The 17,840-nt window shown below is 38.7% G+C and overlaps 1 long non-coding RNA gene across 1 annotated transcript in view; it reads right to left on the minus strand.

The window, feature by feature from the left end:
• Positions 1-4,529, minus strand: part of LOC139827834 (uncharacterized) — a 244,824-nt gene extending 240,295 nt beyond the window's left edge. The window contains exon 1 of the long non-coding RNA XR_011738887.1: positions 4,272-4,529. This is a non-coding gene — a long non-coding RNA (uncharacterized lncRNA). The remainder of the gene's footprint in view (positions 1-4,271) is intronic.
• Positions 4,530-17,840: the final 13,311 nt, after the last annotated feature.

Consider the following 17,840-nt stretch of genomic DNA (forward strand, 5'->3'; position numbering starts at 1 on the left):
CAGCATGATTAAAGGAGATTTCACAGAAAGAGACTTTTAAGCAGCAGTTTTATTGTAAGCAATGACAATAACCAGGTACTTTAAAAACAGCAGTATGAAATGCAATTTCTGTCAAATTAAGTGAGGTTATTTTGATCAGACAAGCTCAGAAGCCTTACCCTCTATGAGTTAGATTGCCTACAGATTTCTTTTCCAAATTAGTATTCAACTTAACTAAAGAAAACCAACAAGATTTTTATGCACCAGAAGACATAAACCCACCTACATATAAAGAAGTAAATGGTTAAGCATCTGTAACTAAAAATTTCCAAGTTTGTCTCTTTGTTACTCCAAGAAATTATCTCCCACCTCTCCTCTGCTCCATTCAAATTTCTTCTCTATTATTAATTTAAAGGAAAGAGTCCAGGTTGAAATAAAATCCAGAATCATACTGAGATTTGAGCTCAACAAGGTTTGGAGGGGTGACTACCTAATATTTTCATGCCTCTTCTTCAAAGACAGCAGGCTTACAGGCTCGAGCAGTGTTTTATTAGAATGTACAAAGACAATGTTTTGCAAGACTGCACATGAATAGAGAAATAAATATATATATATATTAAAAAAAACTTAAGGGAAGTGGTCCTTTCCAGTCCTGATTACTGGCTCAACAGCTTTCATAACTTTCTCAAGTTGAACAGACATCAGACAACCCTCTCTTAAGTATTTGTAAGGTCTTTCATCACTCTTGAAGTAGGGCTTGGCCAGTAGGTCCCTGCTGAAATCAGTATCTCCTCTTGCTGGTCATCTCACCAGAGCCTTCCCCAGTCTGACTGCACTAGGCAAGGAGCAATTTCTCCGTCTTTCTCTTTCCAGTAAAAGCAAAATATGACCAAGAGCCGAGGAGCAGCCAGGACATCATATAGAGTTTCTCTTGCCCATGCAGCCACAACTCATACACCGTTCATCTTGTCTGATGAACAAAACATTTATCATACACCCTGAACATTCTACTTTCAACACTGAGCACTTAACATGTTTTAAGTTGTAAGAGGCAAGATATCCAGATAGGTTATCTGAACTCTATACCAGTTTGCATGACAGTTGGCTAAATAGGTATCTTGCTTTCCAGATTTCCTGTTTAATGAATAGATAAAAGTTAAATCGTGAGTCAAAAAACAGATTCAAAGAGTCACTACCACCCTGTTTTCAGTTGGCGTTCCCTGTCAGTTAAGTGGAGAGGTCTTGCATTCAGTGCACTCATTTCTCCAAATCCCGTTTTTAACATCTGTCATACTCTATATACTACATAAGGATTCTGCAATGATTATCAACTAAACAAACACATCCAAGAACCATAGTGTATACACACATCAGTTCATACATCTCCAAAATCTCAGTAAATAGGCCGACATTTAAAAAAAAAAAAAAAAAATCAGCATAATATACTGCAATACAAAGACACCAGTCCAAGTCCCAGAAGTAAAACAGTGGCTGCAGTGCAGGATTGCTGCTATTTTAAGTGTCAGGGAGGGAGGAAAACTCCTTACTGAAGGCAGGGTTCCATGCTGGAGACATCTGAGGTAGCTCAAGGATCACCACATTACATTAAAGAGTGGACATGCAGTATTTGCCCTTTTGAGTTTAGCCCTTTAAAGTAAACATTGAACACAGGATCAATACTCTGCAAGGTTATAGGACCAATGAACTGCTGAACACACACCCATACTAAGGAAGCATAAACCTGCTTAATTGTTATTCCTAGCAAACATTGATAAATGTGTCATCTTTCATTTGGTAGGGTGAGTGAAGTTACTGCTCATCTGTTTGTTGTGAGAAAGGATTAACTTTCAGAATGACAAGGTATGTCCTACTGCTTTCTCATTTCCATGAGGATTTTCATGTAATTTTTTGAAGTGATAGACCAAGTACAACTTCTTTTTAAAATAATTTCCTTCACTAATAGCAAAAGACAAACTCTTACACAAAATAATGCTAAAATATGAGATTTTACCAGATATATCAGAGTTTTCATTTAGTTCCCTATCGCTTACCAAAGCCAGAAATTTTCAGTTACAGAGAACAAAATGTATTGTTCATATGGGTGCTCTTGTCATTTTTTTTCATTGTAGAAAAACAGCTTTCAGAAAGAAAAAAAATAGTACATAAAAATGAAAGCAGAACATACACCCGAACTTCAATATACAAACTTGTGTCTGATTTCCCAGAAATTAATAGGTCCCTTGGAAAAAAAACAAAACCCAAACCTGTCAATAACCAAGTTTTCAGCTATTGCTACAACCCAAGAACTTCATTAAAACTTTCCTAACCTTTGCAAAACTTGAACTCTGGAAGCAGCTACAAGATAACATTCGTATCAGAGGGTATCAGCAAAGAGTCTAACTAAGTTCATTAAGTATTTCCACAGCTGAGCCAAATTCAGTTCTCATTGCCAGTGAACTTGAATTAGGATATTTGACCACACGAAGCTGATAACCTAGTGAGGAATTTGAGTACAGAAAAAGGCAGGAAGGAAGAGAGGGTGTCAAAAATAAGACAATGAATGCTACAGTTGTAAAAGCACTTATTTCCAGTTGCACCATCACTTACTGGTTTCTACCACACTCAGAGTTAGTTCCTTTAGTTGGTCAACTAGAAAAATGCTCTAGGTCAGTGCTCACCAAAGTGGGTTGCAAACAACCCAGGGAGTGTGCAAGATAATCCACTGGAGCACAGGAAAAAATATTTTTGTACCCTTAATAAATAAAGAATATATTTTAAATAGGATTTGTTTAATCCTTATCTCATCTTTTTAAAATTTATATTTTGTTATATATGTTATATAGAGCCCATAATACATTAGCACAGTAGTACAATTTATAAATACATATTCATATATTGGTGATGAATGCTCAAAAATTTTTTACTGTTGGGGGTGTGCAATCAAAAAAGTTTGGCGAACTGCTCTAAATAGCACAACAATCCAAGAGTCACATTCTTAATATTTGTCAAATACTTGAACCCTTCTCAAACATCTCAAACTACCAGAGATTTCTGTTCCATCTCCAAGCCATACTAAACAACAACAAAAGCCAATCCAGTAAGAGTACCAGTTAAATGCATTCAAATATTACACAACTAATTCCCAGCACACAAACACTTTTCTCTCTGTTTCTTTATAACCTCCAAACACATATAGTCCATTTTCAAGTAATGAATGAAAATGAAGTTTTTCAACTACCCTATCTATTAAAGTCCTTAAACTGTATAAATCAAGGCAGAGGCTTTCCATGGGGGTGGGGAAAAAAAAATAATTCCTTAGCTTGTACACAACCACCACCACTTGACCATGACAGGGCAAGTTTCTTAAGTTCTTAAATGTCACCCTACACTAAATAAAAACAAACTTCCTATTGTTTTACCCTTTTTAAAAAAGCTTTCATCAATATACATAAAGAATTTCATAATTCAGAAAGTTTTACCGTCAGAGTAGCTATTTTCTACTCAGTTCTATTTCATTATTTAGCACACCTTTGTTTTTAGAGTAATACCAATAAGAAATGTACAGAGGTTAGCCTCTGCCTATCAACCAAAACGACCGGTGCTGAGATCCAATACCTGATGCAACCTTGAAGAGAAACAGATCTGGAGTAACATCAAAGAACGCTGCCTTGCACAGCTTCAAGCCCACACCAGCCCCTTGATTATAGTACCTCATCGGTTCTTTGGTGTGTTTTTTGTTTGTTTGTTTGTTTTTGTGTGCGGTGTTTTTGGCTTGGTTGTTAAAAAACAAACACTCATCTAAAGGCAGGGTGTGACTAGAGGTCTCTGTAAGGCACCAGCATATCGTTCTTCCAGCTCCAGGAGAACCTCCCACCCCCGACATGCGATACCGCCGGTTCAGCAGACGGAGCCCACCCGGGAGCGTCTTACTCTAGCCCAGAGGATACCTACTTGCCCAGATTTCCTATTTCTATTGTCCAACTTATTTTTTCCGTCTTTGAACATCACCACTTGGCAGAAGACCTTCAGCTTTCAGCAACAGAGGCAGCGGGCTCAACCCCTCTGCCCAGCCCTGCGGCAGCCGGCCGTGCACCGCTCCGAGAACCTCCCCACTGCGCTCGTTTCCTCTCCCAACTTCCGACTAACTCACCCCTTTATTTACCCATTCATAAAGCGGTACAACCAACTTACGCCCTACGCCTACCTCCTGCCCCTCCACCAGGACAGCTGCAACGCTCGACACCTTTTTCCTCCTCCCCGACACTAGCCGCGCTCGGCTCTGTGGGACCCACCTCGTCGCGGCCGCAGCTCCGTGTCAGCAGTTTCCCCTCACCTTTAAAACAACTCCCCACACAGCGCGCACCGCCGCCGGGTAGCTGGGTAACGGCCCAGGCGCGTGGCAACGGCCCAGGTGCGCAATAACGACCGAGGCGCGCAATAACGGCCCAGGCGCGCGGTAACGGCCCAGGCGCGCGGTAACGGCCCAGCCACCTGCGCTTGCCCTTAATCAGCCCTCCCATGCCCGGCCGGGGCGGCTCATTCTCTCCCTCCGCTGCCCCCAGCCGGGGCTGAGAGATGCTGCTGGAAATGGAATAAGCTAAAAGAGGTTTTTAAAAAGCTCCAACCCAAAACTTCACACCTGCATGGGACTCAACAATTTAAGAAAGCGTGTGAATGTTTTAGAGGGCATGAAAGAAAATCCTTCCCGTGCAAACAGCAATGAAAAAAAAGCTTCTAATAATTCAGTAGGCAATATATTTTAAACCAAAAATAGAATATATATGTACGTAATTAGCTGGCTGTATTAACATGTACATGCGAGAAAACACTATCCTTATAAAGGGACATGGTGTATTCCTGTACACAGGAAGACTTTGCCTGGCCTTTCCATCACAGAGCAGGCAACTGCTTTGCCCACATAATGTTTTCATGCTGGTAAAGTCACCTGGTGTGGAGCAGACACATACACCTTTCCCATTGCTTCTGTGCTGCTGCCCCAGCACCAGCCACAGTGAGGAGGCCACAGGGGGCTCCTCCATGGGGGGAACAGCAGAACCCCACCAGCACCCAGTAGCCACCTGGGTCTCAGAACTTCTTACCCAATGGGGCTGTAAGTAGTCTCTCCATGTTAAAATAAAAGATAAAGTAATAACTAAATAAACAAAGCCACACGGCTGTGGGAAGCTTTGTGGTTTTCTGCTTCTCAGAGGAGAGACCCTCAGCCCTCAATCCCAGGCCTCTCCAGCCATGGTGAGGGTCTTACCAAGGCCAGAGCGAATGGACATCCAAGGCAGGTACCTCCCTGTCAGGCCACAGGGGTATTAAAAATGTATTATTTTAATATTATGCAAAATAATATCATAGCAGTGATGGCAGCCTGGGTCCCCCCATCGCCAGAGTGTGATGCCCACCTGGGCGGCAGGCAGAATTGTAGCTTTCATGGAGGTCTGGTTCTTCTGCCTCACTCAGCACCTACTCACCTTTCGGTATTAAAAAAGAAAAATGTAAGCTGATAAGATATCCCTAGGCAGTGTTTCTGCACTGCCCAAGAAAGCCTCTGTGGCTGCAAAGATCCTTCAATAACCTGTCAAGAACTGACGTCGCTGTGTAAAGAGCTGTTCGTCCCTATATCTCATTTTAGATGGATGTACGTGCCATTTTCATATCCTTCAGCTCAGCATAACATTTGCCCTTTCATGTTCTCCATTTAAGCCACTGGGAATTCAAAGCTATTTCAAAGCATAATTATACCAATCTGCATATAAAAGGCTGTATGTCCTACAGAGTGTTCAGCTGAAAAAACCAAACTCCTCGAAAGAAGAAAATTAGGAGTAAATCCCACAACTAAGATTCAGTAAAGTTAATAGATTTTTCATCTGATGTGAACAGTCTGTGGATTCTTAAAGCCACTGGAAAATTGTCTAAGCCACTGCACTGAGTCAGTCTGCGTGTGTAAAAAAATAGCTGCTACAAGGGGCCCACAGCTTCAAATGTTACTGCCACCTGTGGTGTGTGGCAGGTCTCCTGTCGATCTTGAGGCACCTTGTGAGGAGGCCAGTACACTGAAGTGAACTTTGAAGGACCCTCCCAGAGCTTAAGCACCTTTCTTGCTGCAGGCTGTTGAGGAAGGAGGGGTCTGTAGGAACACTACTTGCTTAAGACATTATGAAAGAGGTATGGAGAAGGACTTCTTAATAGGTACATGCATCTTAACACAAAATTTCTTTCTGTTGTGATAATGAACTATATAAAATTGTTTGGGTTTGACTGTATCATATCAGCTTATTATATTAAAAAAAAATGAGATACAGGAATTATAGCCACATATGCTATACATACTGCATCACGGAAGTCAGTTCATTTGTAATATTCCTTACCCTGAACGTGCAGAGTTAACCTCATGAAACTCATAAAAATGATAAAAGTCATTGGAGTGTTTCTAATTTACCTTACTTGCTTTATGCACTTGGCTTAAAATGTCTCTGACAGTTGGAAAATGCATTTTTTAAAAAATAAAGTTGAGTTTCATAAAATTGTGGAACTTGAGGAACATTATAATAAATTAAAATTTGAATATTTGCAACTTAATTATGAGTGCTGGAACACTGATTTTCTAGGATTATATTTCAGAGGCGGTGTTCCTACCACATGGCTTCTCCTTCTTTCTAATTTTCCTGGGATTATATTTCCTGGGTATTATGTTTCTGGTGTTTATGTTTCTGGGATTATGTTTCAGAGGAGGCTTCCCCAGCATACAATTTTCCCTTCTCTCTAATTTTCCATTCCTCTTTCCTGCCCCGACTTGTCATCACACTCTCCTTCATGCCACTCACTTTTCAGTTCTCCTTAAGTTCAGTCTCCTTCATCAACTTCTGCCTTCTTCTTCATAAGTTTAGGTGGTATGTAGAGTTTGTTTTCAAAGGAACGTGAAGGCACTGGGAAAGCAACTCTAGAAGAACTGCATTTTGCCTCCCCCGCTACCTTCTGCAAAAGCATCCAGACATTTCACTTTGTGTAGCAGATGTGCTGCAGACAAACTCCCTCCTTTCCACTTATCTAGGAAGAAACACTGTTTATCATCGGTTGTCTGAGAAAAACTAATTAGTTAAAACTAATTAGTTAAAACTAATATTATCAATGATAGCAATGACTGGAGAATTTACTTTCTAGCTCTTTAGAAATGCAGAAGTATATGTCTTTTCTATAAAGCTATATTGTGAAAAAAGTTGGAACACAAGATTACATTTTAATAATGGCAGATGACAACAGTTCAGAGCTTCAAAAACACTGTAACAACTTAGGGAAATCAGTAACCAAAAAAAAAAAAACAAACAAAAAAAACCCGGAAAAGTACAGCTAACGTTTCTGTATTTATAACCTCTTATTAATAAAATGCATGTCTGTTAATGTTTACCAGCTTCTTTGAGAAAGATAATACATTGATTTCCAAATTGTAAGAAAGGTCTTTCAATATGGGTTCAGCTTTGATTAAATTTTCTAGGCCAAACTATAGTAGTGAAATCAACAACAATGATTATTTACTTTTCAATGAACTTTAAAACGTCCCTTTGATTATAGGCAGCTCCAGTGAGAGACCGTATTGGTAAACATGTATTACAAAAATAAAATGCTGGCAAAAAGACTGCAAGTAGAAATAGAGGATTTCTCAGAAGCTCACGAGGCACAGCATTCCATCTTCATTAGAAGTGTTTTCTTGCTTGTTATTTGGAAAGGACGTAATTTGCCTTTATTTTAAAATTCTGTATATTTTAGAAAATGGATAACTTCAGGCTTTTAGCATAGAGGCATTGAAGCATATGGTAATCCCAGTCCCAAACACTAAAATGCGCCTGTCGGTGCCAACTCTTAATTACCAGCTCATTAACACTCAGGTGTCAATTGCTGGTGGCAAAGGCAATACTCAGTTGGCCTGGTTTCTGTCATGCACAGTGTAATTAAATTGACCTCCGCAAAAGGAGCCCAGTAGTTGCCTGATACCACTTGGACACCGATTGCTGCACTAATCACAATCGTGTAATTTAGTGAATCACGCAGTGTAATGAGGGAAAGACTCTGGAGAGTACCAAATTGTACTTGCATATGTAATAATGACTTTAAGGACAATTAGGGAAATAATCGCTGTTCTGTTTTCTTCCAAGCTAATAATGAACTGCAGTAACTATTTGAGTTTCTATTGTTGATTTTAAACTTTAGCTGCTATCTACTATTTTTAAAATAATGCTTATCAGCAATTAAAATGTTAAAAAAATAACAATACTAGTAAAAAAACTCCATCTTCATTGTTAATAGCCTGACAACAGATTATAGTTCCAAGTACTGGGTGCCTAGTTAGTATTAGAGAGACCTGTGTCGGATGGTGTGTCACAGGAGAAAAGGGTGATTAGATGTACTTCATTGATCTCTAAGATGGGCCAACATACAGTGACCCTCACCCCACCTGCCCCATGCACATGACAGTGACGTGAAGGAAACCAGCCAGGGCTGGGGATGAGGGGAGACCATGGGCACTTCACTTCCCAGGTAAGGAATCTAACTTTGGCTCCAACATCTGAACAATCTGTACAGACACAATTGCTCAGTTTAGCCAAGATTTTTAAAATGCAGCTTCCCCTGATCAATGTAGAGCTTCTGAAGTGAACTCTCTGCCTTGGGACTTAAGAAATGGGGCTCCTAAGGCTGAGTTTATTGTATGGAAGTTTTAGCACTTAAATGAAGTGTCAAAATTTGAAGCATAGTTAATCCTTAGCTCCCTCTTGACCAGGTAAGCAACACCAGCACCCATCTCAGTGCTGTTTCAATTTCTACTTCCCTTGACAGCCTTTTCCTTTTCCCTGTATTATTTAGCACCTTACTGCTACATATTAATGGGGTCACCTAATGTCGATTTCTAAACTTGGATGGGGTGGGTCTGGGCTATGACATGCAACCACAACTCAGACTTGTGAGCTTCTAAAAGGTTGGCCATACCTAAACTCCAGCATTTTCCCTACCTTAGTTCTGAAGGCTCTGTGTCTCTAGACACATCTCTGGTGTTATACAAGTATCAAAACTCTGGGCTTAATATTTCTGTGGAGAAAAGCTCTCATCTTCAGCTTTTTTTCATCTCTGCTCATCATCTGCCATGCATCTTTCCTGTGCATCTTCTACGCAGTACCACTGAACTTCAGTGCTTTATTCGTTAGGTTCCCACTTCTCATTGTGGGGTATTTTCCCTTGTGGTCCTCTGTTTGTTTGCCTAAATCCTCCTGTTGACTTCAATAATTAAACTGTAAGATCAGTATGGTGAGGACATCTTTTATTGGTGTGTTTGTGGATTCACTAGTAGAAGCATCTCTGCCTGTAAGTGGGTCTCCTATGTGCTATTGTTTTACCAATACTGATAAGAATCTGATGTCCACATCCAAGTATGAGTAAAAAAAAAGGTAATTGTATTGATACACTGCATGTGTTTCATTAATCAGCAAATGCCATGCTTACAATATGAAGCAGAATTTTTATGATATGTGCAAAAAACTTTTCAATATGTAATACAGAATGTCAAATATATTTGCATGGAGACATTGGATGGTGTCAATTTGTAACATATGCGAAAACTAAAACTTAAAAATTCAAGACTCTGCTGTAGGTATTTTACATATAATAAAACTCCAGATCTTAGATTTTTCTTTTACACTGATACCAGTGGGATATCTGAGCCCAGGGCTTGCGTACGATCAATTCAATTGTCATGGTGAGCAGTAAAAAAAACTGCCAAAGAGTGCAAGGCATCTGATGAATAGTTACTGAGCTAGGAGAAGAACAAAGATTTTTTCAAAAGTGAAAACTTTAGTTCCCTGAGAGTGTGGTAAACAGATTTGCTGACAAGTTTATGCAAAACACGTAGAAGGAGCACAATCATTTCTAGAGATGTTACAAAATCTAAAGAATAGATGAAAGCATTTTGTCGATGATGTGTTTATTAAAGATTGTGAATTCTGGAGAAGTGATCCATCTAACAAAGAAATAGCAATGCTGTGCAGAGATTAGGAACAAAAGGGAAGGATCTTTCTTGAAGAGTGACAGGCCATCAAGGAAAGACACTTTCCAGTGAAGTGCTAACAGATGTAGCAGGTGAGATTCAATCAGTTGAAAGGTACCCAATCTACAAACAAGAGGAATTCAACACTGTTTCATGCATAAGTTCCTACCTGCAAAACAGTGCTCAGCATGGATTGCATAAATATGCAGCTCAGGAAGGAAATAAAACAGTATCTTCCCAGCAGACATTTCTAAATCTGTCCTCTGTGTGTTGAACAAAGAAAGTTTAACATAGAAGTAAAGATGATGGAGATACTGCATCTATAATTGCGGGAGAAAAGGAGTCAGACTCTTTTTTGATGTACTAACTTACTTTTGAAAAACATTGAGTATACCTGGCACCCTTCAACTTAAACAGGAGCTCTGGTTGTTCACGAATTTTTAAAATCAGTCTTTGGAGATATGAAGTATTTTCAGGTTAAAAATACATTCAACACCTAACTTCTTTTCAGTTATGAGTTGTGAAAGAACCACTCTTCAGCCTCAGTGAGGACCAAGTGACGGTTCAATAGGAATGGCCGGCTCCCAGTTCATTCAAAGAAAGGTAATCAAAAAGTGGCTCCACCGTGAAGTCCAAGTGAGCTCACTGCGCTAAGAAGTAGATGTCATAATGCCCCAGACTGGAGAGTTAGCTGCAACCTTCTGAAACTCCAAACTTTTGCTTATTGTACTATCGTACAACATAAGTACACATAAACAATCCTAATAAAAATGCCTGACATCTAGAAATATTTTCCATTCACTTTTTGAGAGGCAATATACACTACAAATTCAGATAGGAGTACTGACATAAACGATGCTTATAAAGCATTTACCCCACATTCCTTTTAGAACATTGTGAGTTATTCATTCACCATCTGTATTGTCTATACTACTCCATTTCTATTTAGTTTTGTTTCCTTCCCCTAAGGAGTCAAGCCTTCATTTTTGTACATGTGTGTTTATCCTTTCCAATATTGACTACTAGTCTTTCTGATTGTGACATCTCCTAGTGATTTAATGTACAAATGGCAGCCAGAAATCGTCAGGTCATGGAGTGTCATTTGTTATGCCATTCTGTCTTTGACTCTGCACACTCTAAGGGCAATAAAGAGAAGGACAGTACTGATATATTTCAAGGTGATGAACAGATTCTTCTAACTTGAATGGGCTTCTTGTGATCTTCCATATTATTTAAGGATTCAAAGCCTTCTGAGATTTTGATCTTTTAAGCACGCTACTTTCTCCCAATTTAGTTTCTGTATGTTGAGTGGAAGTGCAGGGGAATACAACAGCATTTTAAAATATAAGATAATCCAGAGAGGTATCTCACCAGCAGCAAGACAGAACAGTCTCTGTTACCCTTTTCTTTCTTCTTTGAAAGCCCTAGGGGAACACCAGTCCTGGGAATCGGGTGGGGACAGAAAGAGATCTTAATTTCTAGCAATATAGTCTGGAAGCAATATAATCTGGATGGCTGCTGAAAAAATGTCATACTTCTGGTATAATCAGCTTATATCAGGAGTACAGAGTGATGAATTCAGATACCCTTTCATACTGCCTCATTTCTTCTCATCTAAGTTGTGAGTTCTGTGCTGTGATTTTGAGAGGAACAACCCCATATATCACTTTTTTTATTCAGTTTGCTTTTATTGATTATTTACATATATTCACTCAAATATAAAATTGTAGTTCTATATAGATGCTCAGAATTTTGATTAATGGGTCAGTTTACCTTCTTTATAATGGACCTGGTAAGGCAACGTGTTCACCTATAGTAGACTAGAATTACACATATAGACACTAGGCTAAGACCCTACCTTTATTCTGCTTGGTTTATATAGACTACACTGGAATTGAAATAGAATTTTACCTGCACACCAACAAGTGTATGAAATTCTTGTAACAAATTTATTTTCATGTCTCCTACAGCTTCTCTCATAATGTTACTTGTTCAAGGTACTGCCAGGCCAGTTTATGTGTCTTGGAGCGAGAAGAGATTGGGGAAAGAGGGAGAGACAGAACTGTTATAGGTGCAAGGTTTTAGTTTGTAAGAGCAAACCAATATCAAGAAGAAAAAACAAGGACCTTGTCACATTAGTGACAACATATGCACAGGAAATGTTCTTGCTTGATTTATTTGAAACAGCTATTATTCTGCAATCTAAATACTCTAGTATTTTACAGTAACATAACAGCAAGGAAATAAAAATATCAAAACAAATCTCCATCTGAAAATGAAATAGTATTTTTTCCATCTTCTTTGGAATCTCTCTTTTACAACAGAGGCATGTTGTGCCTGGCATTAGTACTGCCTGTAAGAACAGGTTAGATAAACATGTATTGGTAATGGCATTCAAAGTGCTGATCCAGCAGCAAGGCAGAAGAATTGGGAATGATGACCTCCCAGTGTCAGGGCATGGAGGGGCTGGGGGCTCCCTTGGGACTGGGGCTTCCCAGCCAGAAGCAAGGTAGCCAGAGAGCAGCCACAGACAACCCCAGCCCTGGACATGGATCACCAGGGAAACAGCAGAGAAATATTGTTTCCCACCTTAACTGGTGCAGTAATTCAGTTGTTGTCAATAGGATGACTTCAGAAAGACTTACCTACTGGAAATTTATCCAATTGTCCAGAATCTCTGAACTTTTCAGCATCTGCCAGGTACATACTGGGTAAATCCTTCCCTGTAATGCATTATATTAGTGTATATCTGAGTATTTTCCAATAATGCATTCATTTATATGACTAGCATGTCAGGTGTGGTTTGCTCTCTTGATCTCTTTGGCAAGAGACCAGGCTTTCTAATGGCTCTGTAATATGCCCAGTGTCACTCCGTGTGTCATTAAAAGAAAAAAAACTCACTGAGCCAAATATTTTATACAATACTACTCGCTGGAGAGCAAGCAAATGAATCTGTAATCAGTGATTAGCCATAGAAGGTGGCACATGTACCTTGTTCCTGCACCAAGAGATGTTTAAGTGCTTTTGTAGATTGGGACACCAAAATAGGAGATAATCCTCCAACTTGCTATTTAGAAACTCCTCTAAGCTGGATATGGATGCAGAGACTATCAGAATACAGATTTCTCACGTCCTGAAAAAATGCTCCAGAAGTCATACCATCTGCTCTGAAAATCTTGGATACATACTCTTTAACATCTTAACAAAATAGTATCTTATTTTTAGGTGTTTTGAGAAGACAAGTATTGAAAAGAAAACTACCAGAGAAAGAAGAGCTGACAGAGGCCCTTATTCATACAATATTGATCATAGTACTTGCCCATGATGTTGGCCCCTGAGGACAAATGCTTCTTTTGTATCATGGGATCTAGACCCAGTTTTATTTTCCCAACCCTCCCTAATCATCAAATCCAAAAAGATTTAGGCTCTGAGTGGAAAGATGAAGAGCTCTTGATTCTTCTCTTTGAAGCTGTCCCATTTTGCAAAGAATAATTATATATTCTTTTGACAGAGAGACCAAGGGCACCAAATTACATATTGCTCTGTAGACTACTAGTTAGCTCATTAACCTGCATGTGGGAAGATCTCAGTATTGTAGCACCCATGTGGTTTTACATTATTTTATGTTATAATCACTGTTGTGGTTGCCTTTTTCTTATTATTTTAATTTAGGAACTAGGCTCTATTCCCATCTCTGCAATAAACTGTATTATGAAATTTCTCAATTATGCCTCAGTAAGATAAGGACAGTGATACAGGCATCTGTTTTAACACTGGAATATATTTTGCTAACTAATAAAGGATATAAAGCACACAGAACAGCAGTCAATAGAAACCTAACTTTGAAATACACAGTTTTTCAATTACCAGCTATGCATAGATCTTCCAATGCTCAAGGTTATTTTGTGGATGAGAACAGTAAGACAGATTTTTGGTTGTTTTTGTTTTTGTTTTTGTTTTTTTTTCCTGAAGCTTTATATTTGTGAATATCAACAATGTGTTCAGTGAAGCTGTGGGTTTCACTCTGTAAATGAAGAATTAAACACCGAAGAAGTTTGCATGCAAATGGTAGTTTCCAGTTTACTCCAGACAGAATGGAAACAGGAAAGAGATATCCCCCATCCAGTAAAACACCATTCAGACTTGCTGTTTTCTGTTACTGCATTTCATGTCCTTATCCCTGAACAGTGGAGTTCTGGAAATGATTTCTATAAAAAAGAAAAAAGGTAAACTACCTACTTTTGCCTGGAATTTTTTTCTGAATGAGTGGTACTTCTTGCATCAGATTTACTAAAGAAGACAAAATTTTATTTCTTTGATCATAAAATGAAATTAATTCCTGTGATGTCACAAAGGAAGTGACAACAGGAACTAAAGTAGCAAAATGGAACCCAGAAACTGTAATATAAGTTTCTATACGATAAGGCCTAATTTAATTCCACCTGTATTCATAAAGATACAGTTTAAAAGTTAGGCTGGTAAGTCTATTACTCAACTATACACAAAACTGAGAACCCAAAAAAAACCTTTGACAAACCATGAAAAGCACAATGAAGTAACATCTGTTAAAATATAGTGTTTAAAGCAGAATATAATAATATATTTAAGAAGTAAGTTTGTAAATTGCTAAGTTTCACAATAGGGTCAGAAACCCTTCTGGGCGATTGGTTTTGGGGGCTCAGGGCTGGCTCGACACCAGTGCACCCAAGGCTGGTCCCATCCTGCCATTGGGGGCTGTGGGGAGAGGTTCCCTGCCATGCTAGTTAGTGGCCGTGACCCAGGGCAGTGCCTGGTTCCCTGCACTGGGCCCGACCCTGCCCCTCACCCGTGGGACCACAGCCCATCTCAGCCTCAGCACAGCACTGTCCCCAGGGAGGTGCTGGATGTCCCCTGCTATCCCTTGGAAATAGGTGGAAGAAAGAATACGACGTTTCACATGCCACTATTTTTCAACTCAGCTGTGATTGGTCTGATTTAAATGTGTACTTGGAGTGACAAAGAGCAGATTTATTTCTTATTTGGGGGGTTTTGTTTGCTTGCTTAATTTTTAACAGATCTTTTCCAGAATCTCAGTGAGGTTTAAGGATACCATTACAAGGTATGTTGCATTTTCTCCCTATAATATATTAATTAACTATCTTTTACTTCCAGCACTCTGTCTGTCTTTCTTTGTTGACAGTCAAAATATAAATCAAACCAAGCCTCTTACAAAAATGGAATGGCCGTGAGCTCCAATGGCATCATTTAGCCTCATCTTCAGGGGCTGGAGCAGGAGAAGGTTTGCTTGCATTCATCATTTTTTCTGCAGCTAGCAGAAGCCACAACAAATATATTGCTCTCATGGTGAAATCTTTCTCTTTCATGATATTTATGTCCCTGAACAAAGCACTATTTAAGTACCAATTAACGTCATCTATGAGACTAGGAAAAGCAGAGAACGTTTTATCTCTTTCTCTCTCTCTTTTTCTTCTTCACAGTGGAACAGTGCCACACCACTGCTCTTCTGTCAGCATCACATAAAGTTTCTGCCCTAAATTATTCTGATAACCTGCCTAGAAAAGTTGTAGTAATGGGGATAGAATTACTAGGCAATTTTGACATCAGACATTTTTCCAGGTCTTTTTTTCTGTTTAATCCTCATCAAATGGGGATATACCCCCACACACACTGAGGTGAACAGTCCTTCAGAGGACTGCTTTTGTACACCAAGGAAAAGTTAGATCAGAAAATATAATAGCAAACATCTTTCAATTTAGCTCTGAAAGGAGATAACATGCTTAGGATCTGATTGTTACCTTCCAAAGCAAAACTTGCAGAAACATTCATTGTTGAGTTTAGTACTTACTTGCTTTGCTTTGCTCACATTTTCAACCATCAGCTATGGCAGTGAAGAATACTCTGCTCCAATGAATTTTTGATTCTCTGCCCTTCTGCATAGTGAAAACATGAACATATATTTTCAGGACCGTATTTCTGTCTTTATCTTCTTAGAAAATCTGAACTGTGATATTATTTAAGGTGTTGTGCTATTTTGCTTTGAGATAAAATTATTAGAAACACATCTATTTAAAACTGACACATAACCATGTCTGAATTTCCAAACTTGATCGCACATCTTGTTAAAACAGAGCTAGTGAAGTTTCCCTTTTGTTGGTGTCAAAAAAAGTATTGTAGGGTGCTCTTGCTCAAAAATGCATGTGTTCTCCTTCAAGTCACTGTGGCTTGGGCCATTGCCTTCAATTGAATCAGAATCTGATACATATAAAATATGGATCAGTTTGAAATCTGAATGTTTGAATCCAAGACTTCTAAAATTTAGGGTTGGCTTGGTTACATTCCCTTTATAATGATGTCATAAGGCTTTGTTATACAATACATTACTCTTCACTGTTAGTGCAGCTCAAAGAGGAGTTATCCAAAATACGCTTTTAAGTTGAGCATCAGATGAACTTCAATCTTTGAAGTGCGTCTGTTTGGAAGCAGAGTTTCTTTGTTTGGCTTAAGATAATTTTCTATATTGTATAATATACATAAATACTTTAGTATGTATTCATCTGTCTGTCTTCAGCTCACTTCAGTAAGAATGGTAAACACTATCTAAATCCTCTATGCCATTTTTGATAACTTCTGATTGACTGAAACGGTTAACATCCAGACGACACTTTAATCAGTACTGACATGGTGAACAAGGAAGTTTTACTACAGTATATTTCATCTTGACTCAACAAGATTCCCAGCACTCATCTGACAGGATGCTTCCAAAATGAAGCATTTGCCTTCTGGAGAACTACACCCGCATAGATTTCATTTTTTCCTGATGTCTGTCAATATTGCGAACTTTATTCACAAATTCAAATTCAAAACCAATTTCAATTCAAGAAAGCTGTCCAAGTTAGTTCTTGCTTATTTCGTACATAGGAGGATATCTACAAAAACACAGATGCTCAACAATGGATTTTAATGGATATGTGCATTTGTTTATATATATGTATCCATTTCATACCAAGACAAATTAGCAGACTAGAGACAAACTAAAATGTTGGAGCTCTTTAAGAACAATTTGAGCTCTGACTGTACGGATCAGTGCAATGGATTTAACTCACAGTTTCAGAATTTCTCGTGATATAATACAATAAAGACTTACTGGCTGTCTTTTATATTACTTCAAACAGAATGAACAGCTTCCTGTTCTTAAAGAGATCTGATGCCAATGTTTTGCAATTAAACTGCAATAACTAAATATATATTGAAGGTGCTTATTTTGGCCCCTATGCCTTTGTATAAATTTTAATTCAAAATTCCCAATGCCATAAAACTCAAGACTGGAACATGGAACAATGGCAGGATATGATCAGCTTTCTCCATGTAAGACATACAAATATTTAACAGCCTTACAAAACTGCAATGGCAATTTAACAGCCTAGGAAGACTATCTGTTTATCCACCCTTTACCCTGAGGAATGATAGTAGATAAAGAAATGTCCTACTATGAACTGATAAAACTTGGAAACTCAAATACTGAAAGGTGTGTTTGGTTGTGAGTATAACACATCTAGAAGGGGCTGAATTCAGATCTTGAATGCAAAACTCCATTTTACACTAAGAAACAGGTCTAGCTTCATAGTACCGTAAATATGTTTCTACCCTGCTGTTTGCGTTTACTGGTAGGAGCGTACTCCTGTATGAAAAAATCCAGTGGCAACTCACCAGATTTTGAACTATAATTATATACACGCACACAATACCTCCCCATACACATACATAGTGACTATAATGCAGGAAGCATAATCTTTACAAATTGTACTTATCTGTGCATTGTCAT

This window comes from Patagioenas fasciata, chromosome 4 (assembly GCF_037038585.1).
Source record: "Patagioenas fasciata isolate bPatFas1 chromosome 4, bPatFas1.hap1, whole genome shotgun sequence".
NCBI classification, from domain to species: domain Eukaryota; kingdom Metazoa; phylum Chordata; class Aves; order Columbiformes; family Columbidae; genus Patagioenas; species Patagioenas fasciata.